We start from the raw sequence: 11,134 nt of genomic DNA, 5'->3' as shown, positions 1-11,134 counted from the left end.
GTGCCAGTACGTAGCAGCACATGGGTTCAGCGTGACACAGTGCCCATGTTGTGTGGCACTCCTGCTAGAGAAACTCAGAGCGAAGGTCTCCTTCCTCATGGCCAAGGTCAGCGGCACCAGCAGTACGGAGCTGTGCGTGTGAGAGCAGATCCTTTTCACTCAGCTTCTTCACCCCGTGGAAGCCAAAGGGCAGGGCTGAAGGCTCATAAAGCACGGGTGGTTCAGATCAGAGCAGACCATCTGATCGAAAAAAAAACCGAAGCAATTTTTCCCCATAAGCTGGCACTGTGGGCATCACAAGGGCTGTGTGCCCAACACTGTCCTCTGTAAACGTGTCCTCTGTGAGGCTTGGCAAGAGAAAGGCACAGCTCACAGCTGCACCTCGAAATAGCTGTAGCAAACCATTCTTTCTATCTCTCCATGAGAAATAAGAGACAAAAGACTTTGTCCTTCTTGGCTCCATTCACCTGAGCAAGTGGTGCTGAGGGCTGCACAGATTTGGTGCCACAACATGTGCACCTCTGCTGCTCGCAATGAATCAGCTCTGAGAAACAAAAAAACCCAACTTCAGCACACAGCCCTCAGCAAAACCACCACACACTCAAGCAGCATCAGCAGCTGTGGGCTCTGCCCGTTGCCTGCAGCTCCCTGTGTCCCCTGCCAACATGCAGTCCCGGCGAGCGTGTCCAAGTGCCCACATGCCCAAGCACCCTCGTGCAGCTGTGAGCCAGCAAAAAGTCTGAAGGAAAATCCTCCTGGCACTGACAGATGGACCCCGCATCACCTGCAGCAATGAACGCAGCAGTCAGTTTGTAGGAGGGAGTGAGCAGCGGCACTCTTCTGAACAAGGAGCTGGGAACAGAGAGGCCAATGGCTCTGTTTCTCATGCTTGAGCATCCTGTCATAACCTGTTTTAACACGGGGAAAATAAAAAGCATGCCTAAAATCTGAAAAATGATGCAGAATAAATCCCCAGAAGAGTTACACGGGGAGGAGGTATTCACAGGGTCTCTTTCCCTCGTGCCCAAAGATGGACTGAAAGAGAGTTCCTCTCAGTGCAGCACTACAAACACAGCCTGGGGCTGGATTTACATCCTTCTGCAAAGCATCCATGCTTGGCCATGGTTAGAGGCGATACAGTTTGGATTTGTGGTGTGCTCTACTGTGGCAATTTCTGCTGCAATGAATTTCCAGGAATATGGAGAGTTTTGTTAATGCTGGAGCCGTGGCAGCATCCTCCGAGCTGCTTGTCCCAGCTGTTAAACAGAGGATGCTTTCTGCCCTGCTTCCTCATGCTGATTTTAAATGTGGGAGATGCACCTGATTAAATAAAGCGTCTGGTATACGGAGATCATATTTTAACCTCAGGGTCTGTGAGAGGGAGACAAGCAGAATGAATTAGTTTTTGAATTAGTGTTTGTAACAGCCCCACAAACCCTCAGACAGACCCATAGTCAAAAGGAGAGTGTCACCATTTTGTTTAAAAACCTCTTCGAGGAGTTTCGCTGCTGTACGTTGAAAATCAGATCTTTAAAAGATTCCGTGTCTGAGAGTTTGGCTCAATTCTCAAATGCGTCAATTGATATTTTCCTTCATTTGACCCATTTATCTTAAAACATTTATAATCTGTTGGGGAGACGTCCATATCTAAATGTCCAATTTGGTTTGTTTGTTTTTTAAATCTGTCGTTCTGTTGCCAAGAAATTAAACAAACAGATGCCACTCTTTTTGAGGGGCTCCATTAAATACAATGTCTTACGCACCATCTGCTGGATCTGCAGCAGCAATTAACAGACACGCGCTATTCCCCGGGCAGGCCTGACATCAATTGATGGTGCTGGGATGCTGGCAGTTTCTCCTTCCTGCTCCTCATCCTCCCTCCTCCAAACCTCTGAAGTAATGCGATATTTCCGTGTAAAGGTTTGGGTCTGCTGTAAATACAATAACGTGTTTGATAGTGAGCTCGAAATCCCTGGATGAGCCACTGTGGATCATGAGTACTGGGAGTGATTGGTGTGTGGTGTTTGACAGACAAGAAAAAGGCTTCATAACAACAAAAACGTCTTAGATTGAGGTCTTATTAGCAAATGGCCTTCTTGGTCGTGGGATCACATGGAGCTCATGGGTTCACTGTACTGAGTGGGTGCCAGCCCATAGCCCATTGCCCACTGCCCAGTTCCTCCTGTTAGCCTAGCAGACACTGTCCTCGGGAAGAAAAGTTCACCTGCTCTTATCCTCAGTGCCTGTGCCCACACCGGTGTGACTTTTCTTGGTCTCTCAGGCCTGAGAGATACACTCTGCCTGCTCCCAGACCAACCGGTACAAGTGGGCTCTGGGGCCTTCTCGGGGCACCGGAAGGCACTTCGATGCACTAAGAGGCAATTGCAAAGACCTCAGCATACCTGAGGCTTCAGGTTTCCTTTCAAATGGACACGGTATATATACCCTTCTGAATATACCAGACTGTCTGTTCCCATAGCTGCTAACATATCCTCACGACCAGATGCCTTCTTACCTCCAAAATCCACTGCAAAGCTCTTCAGAAGAATGTAAATCATTCCCAGGCCATGGGTGTGCTGTTTTTACTGTGGGTCACAAATGCTCCTGCACTATTTTCAGCAAATTGTTTGTATTTCTGCCTTAGTGGAAGGATTTCTTTGCCTCCATTTGTCAAGCCTACACTCAAGAAAAATGATTTCTTCTCTGAAACATGTAAGAAATAGAGTGATCTTGTGGTTTGACGTCTCAAATGCTGGCATGGGAATAGGATCATGGCTGAAAATGAGTCCTCACCCCCACGGTATCTATGGTCCAACACTGTGGCTCTGGGGCCAGGTGTTCAACGTGGAAAAACTGTGTCTGATGGGATTTTGGTGGGATTGATGTTGTAGCCCAGCTCTGATATTTCAGCCTTCCTTATTCTGAGGCATCTTACTATGGGGTATCTCTTTGTATGAGGTAGGTTTACTGTGGTATTCACACACTGTGACCAGTTCAGAATAGACAGCTGGGCATTATTTTGGAAATGAAAATTTCCACCCTGACAATAAATCTGTATAGTAATTATTTTTATTGCCCTGTATGGTGGCCATCTGCAATGGCGATCTGAACTTAGAAAGAGTGTCTCGTAAATCAGATGTAATCTAAAATCTTCCAATAGTTTGTAAATCTGCCCAGGAGTTAGGGGTTCATTGAAGCAGACAGCTTAATACATTAACCTCTCACCTCTGTGGAACTGCACTCAAAAGATGGCTTTGGTCAAGAAGTGAAAATGGGATTGGTAATTTCATCGTCGTCAGTAAGGGACGTGGCTGCTCTTGTAAAGTCAGTGAAGAAGCCCATGGCCATTCACATGCAGTCCTCCTGTTGTGGCTACGGGGGACAAGGAGGGGACAGGGCTGCCAGCTGTGTGAGTGGGGACATCAGTAGAAACACATCTTTCAGAAGGATGACAGGATGAGGCACAAGGGCACGCAAGCATGCTGCAGTTCATAAGAGCCTGGCGACTTGCAAATCTCATCCACAGCTCCCAGCCCAATTAGTGAGGGTTTGCTCTGGGGGCTGTTAGCATCCACCAAGGCACTCAGGTAGTCAACGTGGCACCCACTGTGTGTGGCCACTGGTGGCTGGCCCTTGCCCTGTGCCAGCAAGTGGCCACAGCCTGTGGTCATCGTCTGTCAGCAGCACCTCCATGGTGACTTAGTGCCGTCTGCTAGTGGCAAAGCGTGCTAATCTGTGTCGAGGTGGGGAACAGAGATTGAGCAATAGCAGTGTCAGAAGCAGACACCTCTCTGGGGAGCTGGTCACTCCCTGAGTCCCTATTAAATAGTTAGCACACGGCTGGGAGTCACTTGACAGGACCATCCCTGTCTATCAGCCTGTGAGCATGCTCGTGTGGATTTATGGTCCTCACACCCTTTAGACCACCCCTGAGAAATACCCATCCAAACAAAAATCACCCATGACCCTTGGCTTTGACTTGGTGACCTCTCCCTTTCCCTTGCACATGCCCTGTCTGCCTGTGATTTGTCAGCTGACTAACCAGGTCGGGTGCAATCTCAGCTGTTAATGGACATTTGAAAAGAAAATGTGCAAATGTGCTTCTCTGGAACCCACAAGCACCTGCAAAAAAAACTACCAATACATTTCTGTGTGGGCTTTTTGGAGGTCTGCTTGGAAAAAACATCATCCTGAGGAGTTTTAACCTTACAACAACATGCTCCTGGTTTGTGCAGGTTAGGGGTGAGATGAAAAGCACACTCTGAAACACAGTGATAGAAAGCCTAATCACTTTTTATTTTTACCTCGTATCTTTTCACTTTTTCCAGTTGATTCTAAAGCTCTTGGAGCCTACTAGCAAGGATTACATGATACAAAACAAACCTTTGCCAGTGGTAGAACCAGATCAGCAGAAACAAGACAATAGTCCTTTTCATGCCACAAAAATGCAACTAAGCAGCATATAGTTTCATGTGTGCTTCCACTTTTTTCCCCTCCTCATTAAATTATGAAATACTATTTACTCGCAAACATTATAGTTCACTTTTTAAGGGAATTAATATGATTAAAGGCTTGTTTGGATGTGATGATTGAAGTTCCAACTATTAAAATGCACATCGGTGTGCAGGGAAAATAAAAAGGCACGGAAATTCTTTTCAAACCCAAGCACCAGGTGCATTAATTACATTTCATTGCATGTTGGTTTATTACTGCGGTCACTTGTGCCTTATGATCTGCATTAACACCTGCGTTCTATGGATATCTTGGTATTTCACTAAACAAGATGAATATTGGCCAGATGGTGACTCCAGTAGGAAGCATTTCACATAGATTTCCCTGCTCTGCACAGTTGCCTGTAAAGGAATCCTGAATGTCACACTAAACCAAACCAAACAAAAACCGCACAACGCTAAATTTGAGATTAACTGCCTTCACAGTAAATTTGCAAAGGATCAGAGGACAGTGGGATCCAGGCCCTGTGACATAGACCTTGCTAATAAATCTCCTGCATGTAGCGCAACGCCATCATTTGAACAAACATTTCCCTCCGTGGGGTGACCCTGCCTTGTACAGCAATACAATTCTGCAGAAAAGTGGGTCAGCCTGGCTCTCAGACACATAGCACAGATGACCTGGTGGTTCCTTGTGTGTGTATTGCTTTTAACTTGCATACGTGACCTTTTTCCATAGTACAGGTTAGTTAATGTACAACAGGCATTCAGCCCTGGAGAACTGCCACGCCAACAAGTTAGTGCCTAAGCCTGACCACCCCTGGCACCTTACCCTTTGACCAAAGCAGAGAGCACTCCGGGTACAGAGGAGAGGTGGGAAGGGACAGACCTCACCAACCTGGGGCTGCAGCTGCATGGCTCGTGTCTGCTTGCTGACCTGCACAAGAAAATAGCAACATGGCTCAAATCCCACATTAGCATGCTATTGCACTATTGAAACCTTGGTGAAACTTTTCAAAATACGTAATCAATGCCTACATCAAACCCACACCGACTAGAAAACCCAGTACCACTCCAAGTGGTAGGAAGCAGGAGCACAGAAATTATTAGCAGACCAATGTCCTGCTCCTGGGGGAGTGCGGGCAAATCCTATTACAAGTTAAGATTAACCATCAGTCAGAGAACTTACCAGTGTCGAGATCAAATATAAAAGATGTATGTTCTGTGTCTTCTGTTTAGCAACCTGAAATTAGCTCGCACGGGTGGATGGTGCTGGCCAAATGGCAGCACATGTGCTGGGAATGGAAATCAGAGTCGGAACAGAATCCTGTGGGATACCCCAAGCAATTTTAAAGCAGCTATCTTATTACCTAGGCAATTTTCAGGGACAAGCAGAATTCAGACCCAGTCGACACTGCTCTCCGGTCCCACCTTGGTGAAACTACTTCATTATTATTTCAGTGGTGCCTGGAGAGCCCTGCCTGGTGCTCTGGATTCTCTGCAAAACCCCTCCTGACAGCCCACAACAAAAGGCATCTCCCACAAGGAAGGGCTTACAATTTAATTTAAGGTAAGACACGGCAAGTGGAAGTAACAACCAGACAGATTAGCAGGGGGAGAAGGATGGAAATGGTAAAAAGCAGTCATCCCTAATGTCTCAGTGTGTGTACACATGCATGCTACATATTGATTAATGTATACACAGAGGTTTCAGAGGCCCCTTAATGTGAATATCAGGCATTCAGAAAGAATTAATAAAAGAAATACAAGCATGGGCGGAGGGCTGGAGGATGCCATCCCCAGAGGGTTGCTCACCAGCCCACTGGCCATGCAGGGAGTCAGCATGTGCTGGACCTTCCATGGGGGCATAAGGGGCACAGAGGGGCACATGGTTTTAGGACAACTTCTACAAGGTGTGCTGAGCCCACCTCCCCTCTTACTGCTACAGGAATAGATATTTCAGGCACACGTATCTCAGGAAGGTTGCCCTAAAAGTGAAAAGCAATTTGCAGAGGTACTGATGGCAGAAGGATGCTTTGAGCATTTCTAGGTTTGTGTTTGCTCAGGGCTCAGGGGAAGCATGGTAGTGTTATTGAAGTGCAAACTGCTATGAAGGTGACTGATGTAATCAAAACCCAACACCAGTTTAGAAGCAACATCTTAAGATGCAAAGAAATAGTCTTGAAGAGGTCACTTACAGATATGTATAAATACGTAAATATATATCTACGTATAAATTCCTCCAAGTCAAAAGAATCACATGCATCACTCCCAGAGGAGGAGACTCCTCCTTGCTCCCAGCTCAAGGAACACAACATGCAGGCGTTTCTTATGCAACCTTGACTGTGTGTAATAAAAATTCACTTTGAAAGCAGAGCATCTCTGGTGGTGCCTACGTGCTTTTGACTTTGCTCTTTCCTTCAAACACCACTCGTGATGCTGAGCACTCATTCTCTTGGCCTATTTGTTCCTGGCAAACAAAGAGCAAATTCCCCTGGGTACAGCAATCCATTTTTAACACTCTGTAATTATTTAGAAAAATGTTTTGATAGGAGCAATGAAAAACTGGGGCATTTCAGGTGTCCCTGAGAAAGTCCTCAGAGCACTACGTGAAATGGGAACATGGAAACACTTAATTTATGGCAGTACTGGAAAAAAAATAAAAATAAAGCAAAACACAGAAAAGTAAACCTTTTCAGCTGTGGTGTTTGAATCTCTGGATATTTGCAATTCATGGAATAGCCCCATCTGCCCTGTCACCTCCAAGTGCTGAAGGCACCAAACCCCTGAGGGTCCACTGGAAAATGGTGAGGGAAGGGGGAAATAAGGACTCTGCCCCTCGAGGGCTGCCAGCAGCCTGCACAGACAGCGATCAGGGTCTGGAAATCTATCTGTCTTTAAGCAACTGTCTCCCTCTGTCCTCCCAAAATCTATGGGGCTTCATATGTTAATGTACCCTTTTGGGAAGCCCTCTGATGGAAGGCATTACTGCAGAAAATGTCAGAGTCCTTTGGTGGAGGCTTACAGCGCGATGAGTTATATGGCCCAAAGGCACGTGAGCGTCATACAGACAAGGAAATGTGTCTCCTGATGTCTTCTGGCCAGCAGAGAACATCAGGAATGAAATCTAGATCCTAAATGTCAACCCCATTTTGAAACAGGGGTGTATTTCTCTTTGTAGAGGGAATGGGCAGAAATCAGCCAGCCCGTGCCTGTACACGTAGTGCCTGCCAGCTTCCACGCGAGTCACGCACGCTGCTTTTCCTTCCCCAACCATTTCTCTTCAGCTCCTGCAATGCTGTTTTACACCAATCTGTAGGGTTTAGCCACGCATATCAAGAAAGTAAATGGTAGATGTTGGGTGAAGGAGACATTATGCAGAGGAAGGAGTTATGGGGAGGTTATAAATATGAGCGATGGAAAAGGAAAATTAAACAGAAACGAAAGCATTATAGCTCAGTTGTCCTCAAAGGACCCGTTATCTTTCAGGGAGTACGTACGAGTGAAGTAAAGGGGAGAAGAAACATACTCAGCATGCTCACTGCCATCTCCTGGTGGACAGAGAAACAGCCCTATTCCTCCCTGCCCCATTAGCTGCCCGTATCCGATACTGCTTTTAGGTTTTTTCAGAACTGTAGATTTAAATGCTGTGGTTAGGAAAGGGCACCATTCATATTTTGGAAATGTGTCACATGCAAAAAGCAGACGAGCTTCAGGCCTCCTGGGTCCTTTGCTGAATCAAATTCCCCTGGAGCACAGAGGGAGCAGGGCCAATCCCAGCGCTGACCACACAGGTCTCTGACAACTCTGCCACAGCTCCTGTGACGACTGTGGTAGGAAGGATGTTTTGGTCAGAATTACGGATCTGTCAGTAAGTTTTTCATCTTTTGCTGGCAGACTTTCAGCCTTTACATATAATTTGTTGTTTAGAAAAATCCTTGAATGAAACCAGGGCCTGAGGAAATGTTAAAACAGACAATAGATGGGCCAAGATAGACGACCTGTGTTGTGTTATCGGTGGACTGACGTGTCACCATTTCCAGCAAAACACACAGTTTCTGTGGCTTTACATGGATCAAAATGAAGCACTCTTTTTGCATTGCATTTCTTGCATAAAAACATTTTATAGATGCAGAAACTGACACAGGCAGGAAACTGGTGCAGAGTTGCAGGGGAAAACCTGGATTGCCCAGCTTCTGGGCCAGCATCCCTCCCTGCCTCTGCTCCCATTTCCCACCTCCAGAAAAGCATCTTGAGGAGCCGAGATCAAAGCCAGGGAGGAAAGATTTGACTTTGCCCCCAAGACAGGTATTAGAGTAAAGGAAATCAATGCTTGCAAACACAATTCAGCCAAGCTGCTGCCACTGGCACAGTCTTCAGAGCAGGCACTTTTTACCCATCCCTTCCCCATGGAGGCAGCCCTCAGGCATTTGCTGGCTCCCCAGACCCGACCACTCCATGGTTTTAGTCATATCAGCAGTCTGATAGTGACAGGACAAGTAGGAGTGGCTTTAAACTAAAAGATTTAGATGAGACTCCAACTCCAGCCATTCTGTGATTCCATGATTCCGTGACTGTATGACTCTATGAAGTGGCCTTCTGGAATGCCACCCCTCAGTGCTGGAAGGTTGCCGCGTTGGCACATTGCCGCAGGGCAGGCCCATCATGCAGGAAGCCATTTTACACCTTCAGTTGTCACCTGCATCTGCAGGAGTTGGTGTTTCACACACCTGCTGAGACACGAGGCCTCCTAACTGGTGGCACTGGAGGAGAAATACTGTAGCAGCTTTTATTTATGGTGAAATACAGCCAGGTAACTGGGTGTGAAAGCAGAAGGGCAGACAAAAGTGGATTTGTGGTGAGAGAAATCTGTTTGAGCATTTTCCTGGAATTGTCTTTTCCCTCTCATGCTGTTTGCAGTGTTTCCCTTCTGTTACTTTAGCCTCTGGATAAAAATAGAGAGAGCCTTATAAAAGAGAAGATAAATCCTTTCCATGGTGGATTGTAGGTCATTGATATCGCCTGGCTCCAAAAGCAAGCTGCAATCTCCAGCTGAAGAAAACTTATGCATTGAGAAAATCCAATTCCCTTTGGTCTGCTGTGGTAAGTTAGGCCACATCTCCACACCCTTGGGTGATATCCAGAGGGAACCCCAGCATGGCAGCCTCTGCCTTTTGCTCTGTGGATCAGTTTGGGCACCAGAGCACTGCTCCCAGTGAGCTCATTGGGAAGTTGTGCTGGCAGCTCTGAGAAGTTGTTAGGTTTTAGGAAGGAGATTAAAAAAAAAAGAAGAGAAGCTCCCCTCCTCTGCAGCTGCACTGACGTCGCTGCCTGCAACCTTGGAGCCAAGTGATTCCACTGCAGTTCTGATCTGATCAGTGCTTTCCATCCCTTTTGCTTATTTTGCACAGTTGCAATTGCTTTCATAAACATCGGGCAGAGCTGAAGATACCGCAGATCTTAAAAGAAGAAATGATGCATTGCTAATTTCTGAGCATTATAGAGAGAGGTCATATCTCACTGATTAGGTTAAACCCTGAGAGCCCCACTCACATCATACAGTTATCCTAATTAATGTAGTTACAGCACAAGTACGGATTCTACAAATATCCTGACTGTCACAGTTCATCATGCAACCCATCTTACAGTTCCTGGCTTTTGCCCTTGCAAACAAAATACTTTCCTTTTCTTTTTTTTTAATCAGCTTTTCACAAATATGTCAGTAGTCTAAGCTCATTTCTGTTGGCTCTTCTGTATTTTGTTACTCTTTCTGTTTTACAGAAGGCTTCAATACCGGGTTCATCCAGAAATATGCATCTTGTAGAATACTGAAAGATGTCTCTGAGCTAAGTTACTGATATGCCACAGCAATTCATCTACTTGAAGAAATATGGATTTGTCAGCAAAGGTTTCCTCTGTGCTGGGAGTGGGTCAGAGCCAGCAGGCACTGCGTTGGGCGCTGAGGCAACATGCAGCCGGGATGCAGTGCTCCAGAAGTCAGTGGCAGCTATGTCAGAGCCAGCAGAATGATGTTTGTTGCACACAGATATAAACTTTTGCTCTCCTATTTGCTAACAGGAGGAATGTGCTTAGCTGAAGAGGTCAGTAGTCTTGATGTCAGTGATACCTTGTGGTTATAAGCTCTGTAGGAAAGCTTTATTAGAGCTGCCCTTCCCCGTTTATGATGATTGAATTAAAAGAGACTGCTACTTTATATGGTTTGTTGTGTTGTATGCCATCCTCATACTCTTAAAGAGGCCCACTCTCCTCCATGTTCAATCTTTCATGGTTTTCAGTGGGGGTGGAAATGAGGTTATAAAACAGGGAAGGAAAGATGGCTCCTTGGTTTGTGCTTTGAGGGATGCTCAGTGGAAATTCAGGGGAAGATGGGAGGAATATCATGGAATCATAGGATCATGTAGGTTGAAAAAGACTACTAAGATCACTAGTCCAACCATCAGCCCATCCCCACCATGCGCCCAATAACCACGTCCTTCAGTGCTGCATCTCCACATTTCTTGAACACCTCCAGGAACAACAGTGACTCCACCACCTCCCTGGGCAGCCTGTGCCAATGCTTTGTCACTCTTTCTGATGAGAATTTTTTCCTAATACCCAACTGGAACCTCCCCTGGTGAAACTTAAAGCCATTACCTCTTGTACTGTCAAAATGTGGGAGCACG

The 11,134-nt window shown here is 46.2% G+C and overlaps 1 long non-coding RNA gene across 3 annotated transcripts; it reads left to right on the top strand.

Moving 5' to 3' along the window:
* The first annotated feature begins 9,072 nt into the window (after nt 1-9,072).
* Nucleotides 9,073-10,665, top strand: LOC107053304. Of its 3 annotated transcripts, none has more exons than XR_001466453.4 (3): nt 9,073-9,264; nt 9,394-9,554; nt 10,233-10,665. It is a non-coding gene; the product is annotated as an uncharacterized LOC107053304 (long non-coding RNA). The 3 variants fall into 3 exon arrangements; XR_005859815.2 differs by having other exon boundaries at nt 9,372-9,554; XR_005859816.2 differs by having other exon boundaries at nt 9,073-9,309.
* Nucleotides 10,666-11,134: the final 469 nt, after the last annotated feature.

This window comes from Gallus gallus, chromosome 4, assembly GCF_016699485.2.
Source record: "Gallus gallus isolate bGalGal1 chromosome 4, bGalGal1.mat.broiler.GRCg7b, whole genome shotgun sequence".
Lineage (NCBI taxonomy): Eukaryota > Metazoa > Chordata > Aves > Galliformes > Phasianidae > Gallus > Gallus gallus.
This window is presented reverse-complemented; position numbering and strand designations above follow the sequence as displayed.